General features: G+C 41.0%; 1 non-coding gene across 1 annotated transcript; it reads left to right on the top strand.

Moving 5' to 3' along the window:
• The first annotated feature begins 8,230 nt into the window (after positions 1-8,230).
• On the top strand, positions 8,231-8,337 carry LOC135277912 (U6 spliceosomal RNA). The gene has a single exon (XR_010345473.1). It is a non-coding gene; the product is annotated as a U6 spliceosomal RNA (small nuclear RNA).
• The last annotated feature ends 6,003 nt before the right edge of the window (positions 8,338-14,340 follow it).

Genomic DNA, 14,340 nt, shown 5'->3' with positions numbered 1-14,340 from the left:
CAACCTTATGATAATGTATATGGCAGGTATGTTATCTCCATAGGAAATTGGTGCTTAGGGAAGTTAATGACTTGCTCTGAATCACACTAATAAGTGCTAGAAGCCAGCTCCTCTGCCAGTGGTTGGACCTGCGCACTTCCCCCCATTGTGTACCATTTCCCCTGAAAACATGTCTGTTTCTAAGGACATTATGTAATCAGAATTATCTCTGAAAAGTGGGGTTTGGAGGCAGGAGCCTCCAAACAATATTTGAGGCAATATTTGAGTCTGACACAGAAATGACAGAAATTACCTATTTTAGCAGAAATCTTCAAGTGTCTCTTATTAGCTGAACTTTTCTGAATCTAGAGAATGGTTGCATCTCTTTATGAGCTTGAGAGTCATAGGGCAGGTATGAGTATCCTTATTTTATCAATGAAGAACCTGAGGCTCAGATATATTAAATAATGTGTAGTGAAGAATTTGGCACTGTCCAAAGAGAGGGCTGGACTTGGCCCTCAGTCTGGAATGTAATTATGTCATACCTAATAGGAAGGAGAGTCTATGGGGAGGGGTCTGGCCATACCTGACAGTCTGATGCTGGCCATACCAGAAGGAGCAACCATGTGATTTTGAGTTGAGCCTTTGGCGCAGTTAACCTGGAGGCTGAGTGTCAACTATGTCAACTATGTAAGCAGTCAGTTCATGAAGCAATTAATCATGCCTACCTAATGAAGCCCCAGTAAAAACTCTTCCCATGGAGACTTGGGTCAGCTTCTCTGATTGGCAGCAAGCCATGTATATTTTCCTACACCAATGCTGAGAAGGTAACATGTTCTGGGGACAGTAGAAGCTTTACACGTGCAGCCCTTTGTATCCTTGCCTTATAATAAACCCTAACCCCATGAGTATGACAAGCAGCCTTCAGTGAGCATCCTTGTAGTGAGTTTTCAAATGTGAGGTGATTTGGGGGAACCCCCTGACCTTGCAGTTGGGGTCAGAAGTGAGGGAGATCTTCTGTTGACTTTCCTCTTCAGCTTTGTAGTTGGGCTGTAACTTTTTGCAGTTGGTGTCAGAAAGTCTTGAGCCGACTTGGCAGTCTGGAGAAACATGTCGTCCAATTTTGCAGTTTGGCTAACTCTAAGCAATCAAGTGGTCACAATCACCAGAGCCTGAACCAGTAATAGAACTCATATGACTGTAACACAAATACATGCAAGTACATTTGTAACACAAAATGCTCTCACCAGGAATGTCCCAGCCAGTGCTCCAACCTGTTGGAGCATCTCTCAGTGGAAACAGTGGTAATCAGAGCATCTAGAAAGTGGAGTGTCCTCAGTGGGAGGACATAAGGAGGGGACTGGCAGTTGGATGAAGCAGCAGGACCAAATGGGAGAATTGGGAGGTCTTGGGATTGGATCAGTTGGTATGTGGCGGGAGGGAGATCTGTAACCTTTATACATCTGCAGGAAAGCCCTCAGCTGTACTGAGGTAGCGCTTCCATCCATCAAAAGCATAGGTGACGGCCGGGCGCGGTGGCTCACACCTATAATCCCAGCACTTTGGGAGGCCGAGGCGGGTGGATCACGAGGTCAAGAGATCGAGACCATCCTGGTCAACATGGTGAAACCCTGTCTCTACTAAAAATACAAAAATTAGCTGGGCATGGTGGCACACACCTGCAGTCCCAGCTACTTGGGAGACTGAGGAGGGAGAATTGCTTGAACCCAGGAGGAGGAGGTAGTGGTGAGCCGAGATCACGCCATTGCACTCCAGCCTGGGTAACAAGAGCAAAACTCTGTCTCAAAAAAAAAAAAAAAAACACAGGCGCCAAGGCTTTCACTAGCATTTCATCCAAAAGCTCTTGGGCTGAAGTATGGCCGTCTGAGACTTCAGTTTTGGATTCGGTCCCATTTCCGTAGGTTTCTGGCCTATGCCAACCCAGTAGGATGAGCTAGGAGATTACAGGATCACACCTACCTTTGCTCCACAGATCCGAAATTGTTGTTTTCCTCTTGAAATTTCAAAATTCCAGGAAAAGAAGTACAGCTGTAAAAATAATAGAGCACTTACCTTGAAGTGGATGGCAGATGTATTATAGCACAGTGAAACAATCACCCAGAACGCTTCATATTGCAAAGTGCCCAGGAGCACCGAGAGGGTTTGTGTTCAGTCACACCATCCATTCTGTTCAAAGAGAACAACAGAAGCAATCTTAATCTTCCATAAAATCTGCTATAATGTTCTGTTTGACTTTAAGACTCTTTAAAAATAAAACTGTCAGTTTGTTTCAACTAACTCGAAGAGTCAATTTAGTCCAGCAGACTGGGTCTATGAAAAGCAATTGAAATTAGTTATTTGGGTACATTATCAGGTCAAGGGCATCTCAAAACTATCAAAGTGGCTGTGTATGTAGTTGGGGGCTTGGGGAAAGCATGGAGGAAAGTGGATGATTAGGTGCCCACTATATACCAGGTATTTTTCTACTTCATTTAATCTCACAACATACTGAAGTATATATTATAATCCTCATTTTATAGATAATGAAACTGAGGCTCAGGGCAATTAAGTAATTCTCTCAAGGTAAAAATGGCAGAGACAGCAGTGAAACGCAGACCTTTCTGCAACCAAGTCTCTCTGTGTCTCTTTTTTGCAGGGCAATAATTTATTAAAGCAAGAAGTGGAAAACTTTACGTTCTGCAGCGAAGATCAGGGTATCACTGAGAGACAGTAGAAACCAGAATAAAAGAGATTTTACACCTCAGAGATTAAATTTCACCATTATTTTCCCCAAGTTTTAAAAATTAAGAGTCTGTTCCCAAGGAACATCTTGTTTGTGCATTTCTTCACTGCCATCTTGGCAGCAATAGCTTCCAGAGGTGCATTAAGATTGGCGAGTTGTAACTTGAACAGAGGATCTTAAGTGATTAAGAAGCTTGTGATTTCAGTAGCAAGGGCTGGACAGAGCATAGCATTGGCCTCCTAGCAGCAAAAGGCCAGAGTGAGTAGCAGGAGGCACACTGACAGCCTCGTGCTGTCTTATTTTGCTTTGTCTGCTACCAAGCCTTGATCTTCCCGGTATTCCACACTATATCCTTGTTAGAAATGTAATTCAGAGGTTGGGCGCAGCGGCTCATGCCTGTAATCCCAGCACTTTGGGAAGCCAAGGTGGGCAGATCACCTGAGGTCTGGAGTTTGACACCACCCTGGCCAATATGGTGAAACCCAGTCTCTACTAAAAATGCAAAAATTAGCTGGGCATGGTGGCGAGCACCTATAATCCCAGCTACACAGGAGGCTGAGGTGGGAGAATTGCTTTAACCCAGGATACGGAGGTTGTAGTGAGCTGAGATCGTGCCACCGCACTCCAGCCTGGGTGGCAGAGCGAGACTCTGTTTCAAAAAAAAAGAAATATAATTCAGAAATACTTCACACCATCACATTATCCTAGGAGAATGTTAGCCTAAGAATCTAAGTACAAAATTCTGAGATATGACCTACAGTTTAGCTCTGATTTACGGTGAGGAGTGTGTATATGTTTTTCTATTTGATCAGTTAATTTTTCCCTGATCTTGTTGAAACGTCTAGGACTCAAATAGGTTTAACAAATATTCATGAAACATAGTTTGTCTAACCATTCTCCTTTTCATGGGAAAAGATTGATTTGTGTGTGTGTGTGTGTATGTGACAGGATCTTACCCTGTCCCCCAGGATGGAGTATAATGATCTGGTCACAACGCACTGCACCCTTCTACTCCTGGGCTTACGGGCTCCTTTCACCTCAGCTTCTTGAGTAGCCAGAACTACAGGCACACACCACCATGCCAAGGTGATTATTATTTACTTTTTTTGGAGATGGAGTCTTACTCTGGTGCCCAGGCTTGTCTCAAACTCTTGGCTTCAAGGCATCCTCTCACCTTGGGAGCAAAGCACTGAGATTACAGGTATTAGCCTCTGAACCTGCCCTGGAAAGACTGATTTTATAACCAATGTTTTTGTAATCAGTATATTTTTCTGTTTGTAGGAAAGATTCCAATTTATAAACTGCAATGAAAGTCATCAATTAGTTCACTCACATTTCCCTTATCTCTCATATAGTTACACCCAGAATTGTGTTGTACTATCTCTGGAATATATACACATTATTTTATAATATGCTCAAGATTTTACTTTGAAATGGTCTCTGCTATACGATATTGCTGTTGTGTATTATTAATTGTCAACTACAGTGGCATGCTAGATTTGGCACCAATTAATTCTATGACTTAGACCTCAAGTTGGATTTTAGCTTTTAATCTCTGTTTCTGAACCTCATCTAATCCTGTCTCTTGCCTAATTGGCACCTAATGCCTAATACCTTCATGCCATCCTTTGCCCTGCCCTCAAGTGATTGAGACTTCAGTCACCCAACTATTGCATGTCCCAGCAAGGGCTCCAGGCCCTGAAAATACAACAGCGAATACACAGTCCCAAGTCCTGTCTTTGGAGAGTTTCTGTTCTAGCAAGACCCTTCGTTATCAAAATTCCAACCCTTGAGCATCTTAGCTGGGTATGAGGCAATTTGATGATCACGTTACAGTATGTCAGGGCTGGATGTGAGTGATTTATAAGGACTCTTTGTTTTTTTGTTTTGAACAAACATTAATTTATATATCCTTCTGATTGAGATGTGATATGGAAGAATCCATTTCACATCTCCTCTTGTGAGATGTATTCTTTTAACTTATAAATAATGGGGCTGGGCGCGGTGGCTCACGCCTGTAATCCCAGCACTTTGGGAGGCCGAGGCGGGTGGATCACGAGGTGAAGAGATCGAGACCATCCTGGTCAACATGGTGAAACCCCGTCTCTACTAAAAATACAAAAAATTAGCGGGGCATGGTGGTGCGTGCCTGTAATCCCAGCTACTCAGGAGGCTGAGGCAGGAGAATTGCCTGAACCCAGGAGGCGGAGGTTGCGGTGAGCTGAGATCGCGCCATTGCACTCCAGCCTGGGTAACAAGAGCGAAACTCCGCCTCAAAAAAAATAAAAAAAATAAAAAATAAATAAATAATGAATTCTGGGGAAAGTTTTTATAGGAATATTAAAAGCTAAATGATCATATTGTACATTCTAAAATAAAAGATCATTTTCAAGAATGTTTTTCATTTTCCTTTTTAAAATTTGTGTATGTTTCATGTGGATACCACGGGGATAAAGATAATTGCGCGAGTTCTCATAGCCAACAAGTGAGAGAATAGAAATGCAAATCCAACCTAATTTAATTCTTAAACTAAATTCAATTCTCTAAACTCTCGCTGCCTTTCCACACAACTCTGCATGCAATTACTATTTATATAAAAACCTGAAATGTAGTTCTATTTTTCTTGAAACTTGAAACGGCAAGAGAGGAGAATACAAAAGATAGATTTCAATATCACTGTCAGCCTAAAATAGGGACAACCTGATGGGGTTTACATACATTAAAATGTATCCCTGTGGTTGACATTAAGACCTTCTATACTTGTTGCCAGTTAGGTATCAACAGTTCACAAGTCAAAGAGCAAGTCAGACAGGACTGATGTTGTTGCTTAGAACAGGACAAGGCTCCCTTTGAAAACGACTGGTTTCTGGTTGTCAGGATTTCGCATAAAAACCATCTCTGCTACTTTTACTGATTTGGATATCCACAGATAGCTTGGCATGCAGATCTTATGATTCCAGATACAAATCTTTGCATAGCTCTAAGATTTCAAAGAAAAGTTAAAGCCTTTGGGACAACAATAAATTACTATCTATTTGTCTCTGTAAGTATCTGATCTTTAATCTTAGTAAAAAGTGAAATAAACTCTGTAAAATTACTGTTGGCAAATTTGCACAATCAATGGAACATGTTAAGTGAGCATAGGTATTTTTCCTCTTGCTGAAGTGGTATTAGACTCTTTCATTGTTCCTTTACTGAGTTCAGATGTTTTTAGCAGATCGTGATCAATCATATGATCTGTTTCTAAGTATTTGAGTTGGAGGATCACTCTGAATCAACTTGCCTAAACAATTATAAATTGAAAAAAGAAGCTTGGAAAAATACGCTGTATTTCTTAGGCAGGAATTACTCATACAGGTGTTCAGAGGAAGAAAATTTGGCTCGGTTTTCAAATGGCTGTGGGTGAAACAAGGCAGAATTTCAACTGCAGACTAGGATTTGCAACTCACATTACTGCTTTTCCACTGAGTAACATGTGGGTTGACAACATGCTTCCCTACTTTTTTTTAGTGCCATAAACTAATGGTTTTATTGGATAAACCCATTGCTATTAGATCTGAACACAGTTATATCTTTTAGTGTGAAAATCAAATAAAACCTATGATTAAAATATGTTTGTGATATATAATTAAGCTGTGTAATAATTATTACTAGTTACCAATTTTTAGAAATAATGTAATTTGTGTTAATTTACTGAGACAAACTTCATTTCCACTCTTTACTCATTTTTTAAGATTCACTGTATTTATAATTACTGTCATAGTTTCTATTTGGTCTGATTGGTAATATTTTGCAACATGTGATTCTTAATCACAGTTTTCATCATCCTCAAAACACGTAGCTAACATACGTATGAAAAGAAAGACATTTTGAATTTTATATGTGGAAAGGCAGGAGAAATTGGTTGATGTTATGTGGTGGGGGCAGTAAGGATTCTCTGTGGTGCCCCTTAGTAGGTCCATATCCATTTGTGAAAGTGAATGGATCACTACAGCCCCTACAGCAGAATACTGAGATTGTGATCCTCCAGGCGTGGACGTCTGGTCACTCTGTCAGTTACCTCAAACTTTTGGTGTAAGAGATAAGGGTTGAATGTTTATGTCACCCCTAAATTCATATGCTGATATTTGAACTCCAAAGGTAAGGGTATCAGGATGTGGGACCTTTGGGAGGTGATTAGGTCATGAGGGTGGAACCCTTATAAATGGGATTCGTGATCTTATAAAAGAGACTTCCCAAAGTGTTAGGATTACAGGCGTGAGCCACTGCACCTGGCCAGTCTCAGCTATTTATAGTAGTTGGGGATGTACTAATACACAGACCCTCTGCAGACACTGAATCTGCCAGCACCTTGATCTTGGAGTCCCCAGCCTCCAGAACTGTGAGAAATAAATTTCTGTTGTTTATAAGCTACTCTGTGAGATTTTGTTATAGCTTCCTAAATGGATGAAGATACAAACCAACCGAGGTCCTGGTCAAGACAAAAAAATCATGGAATGAGAAATGGAAGAAGGAAATTGTTAAAATGCACGTTTTGAATGAAGAGACCCCCTCTACAGGCTTTGTGTGAGCAACATGGCTGTTTATTCACCTGGGTACAGGTGGGCTAAGGCCGAAAAGGGCGTTAGCAAAGGGCGGTGGGATAGGAGTTGGTTTTATAGGTTGGGGCAAATTTTTTTGGGAGAGGGCAGGGGTGTTATGGAGTAAGATCAGTTACAGTGGTGGGGGAGGCGCCGGGAGTATACATTACCATAAGTTCAGTTACAACTGTAACAGTAGGGTAAGGCATAAGAGTAGTTAAGATGATAGGGTGGGGCGGAGGGATATTCACAGAACAAGAACAGTTAAGGTGGCAGGTGGGGTGAGAAGCTTAATGTCTAAGGGAAGTTCGCTGGGCCATCAGGGATAATGGTGAATGCAGGCGGAGTGTTGGGGGGTGATCAGCCGAGGCAGGCAGGACTTCAGACTTTCTGGGTCCAGGCTTGCACATGGAGACCTGACAGAAATTGTGGCCATCACCCATAGGGCTCCTCCTTTAAGTTTGAATAATTTCAGCTCTTCCCTGTGTTCCCTCAGTCTTAGGGGGAGTAACTGTTTCCTGCGGTTGCTTCTTCCACGGTGTTCCTTTTTCTTTTTTCATTATCTATTTAACAACTTTATATCTAACTATCTATTTTTTATGTTAAATTATCTCTGTTTCAACATGCAGTATAGTTTTCCTGCTTTCTGACTGGCTCCTGGCTGATGGAATTCTATCTCACAATGCTTTCCGAATGTCACTCCATGGGCCTCAATCTTGCAATTCTTTCCTGTTTTTTGAAACTTGAGGAGGTTTTGAGCATTGATTTCCCATCTTGCTAGTTATCTTGCTAGGTCTTAAGGTACTGTGCACAGATCAGCCTATCTTCATTTATGCCTTAAATATCAGAATGTAGAACTTCTGGAGCTGTCTAAGATTCTTGCATAAGAGGTGGCGTGCAAAAAGCAGTGTTTAAGAAAGACTTAACAGTGCTCATTTCGGCAGCACATACACTAAAATTGGAAAGATACAGAAAAGATTAGCATGGCCCCTGCATAAGGATGACACACAAATTTATGAAGTGTTCCATATTTTTTCTATTAAAAAAAAAAGAAAGACTTATAAAAGGATTTTCTTTTTTGAGACAGAGTCTCACTCAGTTGTCTAGGCTGGATGATCCTCCTGCCTCAGCCTCCTGAGTAGCTGGAACTACAGGTGTGTGCCACCAAGCCTGGCTAATTTTTGTATTTTTTGTAGAGACAGGGTTTCTCTATGTTGCCCAGGCTGATTTCAAACTCCTGAGTTTAAGCTATCTGCCTGCCTTGGCCTCCTCAAGTGCTAGGATTACAGCGGTGAGCCACCATGCCCAGCCGATAAACGATTTTATGGAAGCGAGAAGTAAGAAGAGGGAAACATCACAAACAGGCAGACTTGTTAGGACTCTATGGAAAGTTATGTGCAATGTGATTACCATTTGTACTGGGGTGATAGCCGTGAGAATAAAAATCAAGAGCCATTGTGGGCTGAGTGTGGTGGCTCACGCCTGTAATCCCAGCACTTTGGGAGGCCAAGGTGGATAGATCACTTGAGGTCAGGAGTCCCAGACCAGCCTGGCCAACATGGTGAAACCCCATCTCTATTAAAAGTACAAAAAATAAAAAAATTAGCAGGGCAAGGTGGCAGGCACCTGTAATCACAGCTACTTGCGAGGCTGAGCCAGGAGAGTTATTTGAACATGGGAGGTGTAGGTTGTAGTGCGCTGAGATCATCGTGCCACTGCACTCCAGCCTGGGAAACAGAGTGAGACACGATCTTAAAAAAAAGAAAAATTAAAAAGAGCCATTGTGAAGGAAGAATCTCTGTGACAGGCGACTTTAGGACAGGGCCCTGGGTCCCACCTGCCAAGCTGCTACAGCAGGGTAAATGAGAGTCAAGTCCCGTCCCGGCTGAAACACATGCTTACCACCGTTTGCACACATGAATATCTCCTGAGTAGAGTGCAAAATTCAGTAAAGCCAGAACTAGAATCAAATTTCTAGGTTCTCATGGGAAATCAATTCATGAGATTTCACAGTGTAGGCTGTAGTATGGGCAGCCCACTAAAAGCACAAATAGACATCCAGTTGAGTTAATTTAGCTGGGAGGCTAAAGTCAAGGCCCGAGGAGTCGGGAAGGGTAAGAAAAGTATCAGAGTGAAGGCTCATATATCAGAACACTCAGGGCTGCAAAGACATCTCATTTATTTGGTGTCTAGTACTTGGGAGTATTCATTAATGCTTAAAATACTTAACAGTATTTCCTGCCCCCTTCTCTGCCTACTTTAACTTCTCTACCCCCTTCTTTAACTCCCTTAACCTGTAACCTATGTAGGGTAAGGGAGTTAAATTTGTGTGTACCCTCCCAAGAGTTCCTCAAAGTAAATACTAAGATTTGGGGGTTGACTAAACTTTTTGAAAAGCAAACAAGTCACCCAAATCTTCCCCACAGTTCTTGACAACTAGATTGTCTTTGTAGAATAGTTATAGTTTATTTCATTTCATTTCTAGTTCTCACGGTCCTGGTTTATCTTAATCTTGCCCTATGCTGCTGGGTGCAAAGAGTCTAAACCAACTTTTCAATGAAAAGGGGTGAAAATTACTCAAAGACATCTGAATGGATGGATGGCATTATTCTTCATTTATGGACTTCTGAAAGTCGGATTATATATTGGGTACATTTAAGTTACTATAAAAAATTGATTTAAAGTTTTTGTAATTTTAAAATTAGACTTGTGGAATAGGAAAAGATGGGAGATTTTTCTTAGTACTTGGTTGTTCTGGAGAAGTCAGGTATATAAGGATAAAATATTCTTCCGTGCTCCTTTGAAGGGCAAGGCAGTTCTTCGGTCATGAAGGAAGACGTATGAAAAGTTGCTTCACCACAGGCCTAACTGCACATGATGCAGACAGATTCACGTTTGCAGATTTCTGGGGAAATCAAGGTTAAGATTTTTAAGATCATTTAAGATTTTAAATAATTTCTTTTTTTATTTTTACTTTTTAAAGTTTTAGGTTCAGGACTACACGTGCAGGCTTGTTACTTAGGTAAACTGCGTGTCACAGGGGTTTGGTGTACAGATTATTGCATCACCCAGGTAATAAGCATAGTAGCCAATAGATAGTTTTTTGATCGTCACCCTCCTCCCATCCTCTACCCTCAAGTTGGCCCTGGTGTCTGTTGCTCCCTTCTTTGTGTCCATGTGTACTCAGTGTTCTGCTCCCACTTACAAGTGAGAACATGTGGTATTTGGTTTTCTGTTCCTGTGTGAATGTGCTTAGGATAACGGCCTCCAGCTCCATCCATGTTGCTGCAAAGGACACAATCTCGTTCTTTTTCATGGCTGCATAATACTCCATGGTGTATATGTACCAAATTTTCTTTATCCAGTCTACTGTTTTTAACTGATTTCTTAGAAGATTGACTTCTGGTCTGTGCTTTATCTCTTGTGGGTTATAACTTTTTTTTTTTTCCACAATGATCCTCAGCTATGTTTCCTACCTTTCCTCTGAGATACCTACTTCTGCAACCTGGATTATACTTCTAGGTTCCAGGTTTGCAGCCATGAAAAGCTGATGCACAATCTCAGATTTAATGAAATGGTGTCATGTGTCTCCTCAATAACATCTCTGGGTATATAGGTTTTGTAATAAAAAACATAGCGCTCCTTTTTTTTTGTGAGAAATAAGGATGTATCAATTTAAAGAAATAATGAATAATGAGTCCCTTACCAGTTGAACCTGTTTCTAAAGTAGAGATCTCTTCATAACTCATGATTTGGCTTCTATAAGTTTCATGCTGCTATAGACTGAACGTTTGTGTCCTCCCTACCCATCAAATTCATATGCTGAACTCCTAACCCCCAATATGATGGCCCTTGGAGATGAAGTTTTGGGTACGTGGTTAGGATATGGGGGCAGAGTCTTTATGCATGGGATTAGTGTCCTGAAAGAGACTACAGAGAGGTCATTTTCCTCTTCTGCCATGCAAGGATACAGCAAAAATATGGCCATATACGAACCAGGAAGTGGGCCCTCTCCAGACACTGAATCTTTTGGCACCTTGATCTTGAACTTCCCCACCTTCAGAACTCAGAGAAGTAAATTTCTGTTGGTTATAGGCCACCTCGTCTATGGAATTGCATCCTGAGCAAACTAAGACACACGTCTACATTTTTGGAAATGCACTGCCCTGCACACAGTGTAAATCCATGGTAAAAATGTTTAAAATGATTATCATATTTCAAGCTGCTTTTATTTACCTTTTTCACACTTCATTTAACAAAATGTGACCGAGAAATGATAAAAACAAAAGGCAGCGTGCTTTTTTAGTAAAAAAGTAAAATGAGTATGCTCAGAAAATGTTCAAAGTTAATATAGATGCAGTTATGGTCATTAGATGTCCACTGCCTTGAGCTTCACTGTGGAATTCCCCTAGCTTTCAGAGGAACTGCTGTCCAACTTGGCCTTTCAGTTGGTGTCAGGAGGATTTCATTTCCTTCTGAAAGGCAAACTGAGTCCTATGGTGCACTTGCATTCTGTTGTTCTTTCTCGCTCTGCATCATTTGTCTTTATATGGATGTGCATTTTCCAAGGGTAGGCACACACATGAGTAGCCAACAGCCATGGCACACCTCTAAGCCATCTCTGCTCTCCTCCTCTTTACTTCCTGAATTACTCCAATTTTCTGTACTCTCACACGTTGTAACTGTCTCATTGAATGCATCGCACTTCTGTATATTTTTGTATCTCTAGTCTAAGCTCCATGGCAGAGACCATGCCCTATGAATTTTTACTGACAAAGCCTAGCATAGTGGTTTCTCGAGAAATGTTTGCTTTACTTAAGCACATATAGATGGCATTATCTATTGGAGGCAGTGGTGTAGGAGTTCAGAAATCACAGATTTCTTGGGAACTCTACTATCAGTTCCAGATCTTTCGTTCACTGTGTTTACTTTTCTAAACCTGATAGGTAAAATACTAATTTGTTATCTGCAGAGTACAGAGTTAGGGCAGTTGTCATATGACCCATTTCTACTCCCGATTATGACAGAAACACACCCAAAGAAACAAGAGAAGGCAGGCCACCCAGTTCCAGCTCCTTAGAAACAAGGTATTTAGATGTCTCAGTCATAGATTACCACAGACTGGGTAGCTTAAGCAACAGACTTTATCTTTCAGTTTTGGAAGCTAGGAAGTCCACAGTTTAGGCATAGGAAGATTCAGTGTCTGTGAGGGCCCATTTTCTGCCTCATAGATGGCTATCTTTCTGCTGTGTCTTTACATGGCAGAAAGAGGGCTAGACAGCTCTCTGGGGTGTCTTTTATAAAAGCACTAATCCTATTCATGTGGGTTCCACCTTAATGACTTAATTATTCTCAATTAACAGCAGTCCAGACTGACTGAAACATCTAGACACCTTGTCCCAAAGACTCTACTTCCTAATGCTATCGAATTGAAATTTAGATGTTCAATGTATAGATTCGGGGAACCCACAAACATTTATTCAGTAACTCCAGACCACCAGGCGAATAGACTAGTGATACTCTTAAGAGGGAGATCTTTTGTCTATGAAACGTATTGAGCAGAAAGTCTCTGGTTTGGGATAGACAATCTTACATATGATTTATAAATTTATGAGGCATAGCTTCCTGAATAATGTTGCACAAGTTGCAAAAACACTCTGGGTTAAATGAAGATGTTTCATAGCTTAAATTCTCCCCACTATGTGAGGTGACCTGCAGACTTCATTAGAGAACTCACTTATTATCTGGGCCTGAAAGTGTAGACCACCATATAAAAAGAAAGAGCTGGGACATGTGGGATGTCTCAGACCTGTCACTGCGCTGCTTGTGCCCCTTGATTGCTTGTATCTTTGAAATTATCAACCAAGTTTGACGTTGGGTAAGTTCTTTGAGTCACATGATTCTGATTCAATAATAGGACCTTTCGTATCCGCTCACTACTTAGCGGAATTCTTGTGAGGATTGACTGATTTCATGCATATCAAGTACTTAGTACAATACCTGGCACATATGAAGTGCTTAAAGGTTTGCTATTATTACGGGCACTAGTTAGTGACAGTAGTAGTAATAGTATAGGTGGTAGTAGTTGCAGCAGTAGTAGCAATGGTAATAGGTGTGGGCCGAAATGACTGCTGGTTCTTTATACTGTACACATATATACATCTATTCTATATTGGCAATGGTAGCTGCTAGTTGTAACTCAATGTTTAACAGCTCAAAGCTATACCTCAACATCATTTAGTGGCTCAATTATTATTTATTACAAGCTTATTGTATGTCAGACACTATTCTAAGCTCTTGAGGCCATATACTGGAGGGAGCAGAATGAAAAATTAAAAATGAACATATAATATACTTTCTCACGTAGTGATAGGTGATATGAAGAAAATAATGCAGAATAAGGATATAGAAGGAGATGAGGGTAGAGTTTGTAGCTAGGGAGGGGTGTGATCTGAGCTGCGGGTGGAAGTGATGGCTCTGATTTTATCTAATATTCCATCCTTAATATATATTTCCAGTGTCCTTCTGGTTATCTTGAATCCTTACCACATCCTACCATTTAGCAGCTGGTAAAAGACCCAACAATTACTCATTGCTCACTTACAAGTTAAATCATGCGTCTATAAGCCTTATTTCTAAGGTCTCACAATAACAGCATCTCAGGTCTTTTTTGTTATTATTTTTGATACACATAGAGAAGTCACTTCTGAAGAAATGAAACATTACATACACACTTTCTGATGTATTCTATTACTTTTCTTTTCTTTTTTTTTTTTTTTTGAGACAGAGTCTCACTCTGTCTCCATGCTGGAGTGCAGTGGCGTGATCTCTGTTCACTGCAACCTCTGCCTCCCAGGTTCAAGCTATTCTCCCATCTCCGCCTCCCGAGTAGCTGGGATTACAAGCATGCGCCACCACATCTGGCTAATTTCTGTATTTTTTGCAGAGATGGGGTTTCACCATTTTTGGCTAGGCTTGTCTCGAACTCCTGACCTCAGGTGATCTGCCTGCCTCGGCCTCCCAAAGTGCTGGGATTAC

Source organism: Aotus nancymaae, unplaced genomic scaffold (assembly GCF_030222135.1).
Source record: "Aotus nancymaae isolate 86718 unplaced genomic scaffold, 86718_ANA_hifiasm-v0.15.2.pri h1tg000033l, whole genome shotgun sequence".
Taxonomy (NCBI): domain Eukaryota; kingdom Metazoa; phylum Chordata; class Mammalia; order Primates; family Aotidae; genus Aotus; species Aotus nancymaae.
The sequence above is the reverse complement of the archived record's forward strand: the minus strand, read 5'-3'. Positions and strand labels throughout refer to the sequence as shown.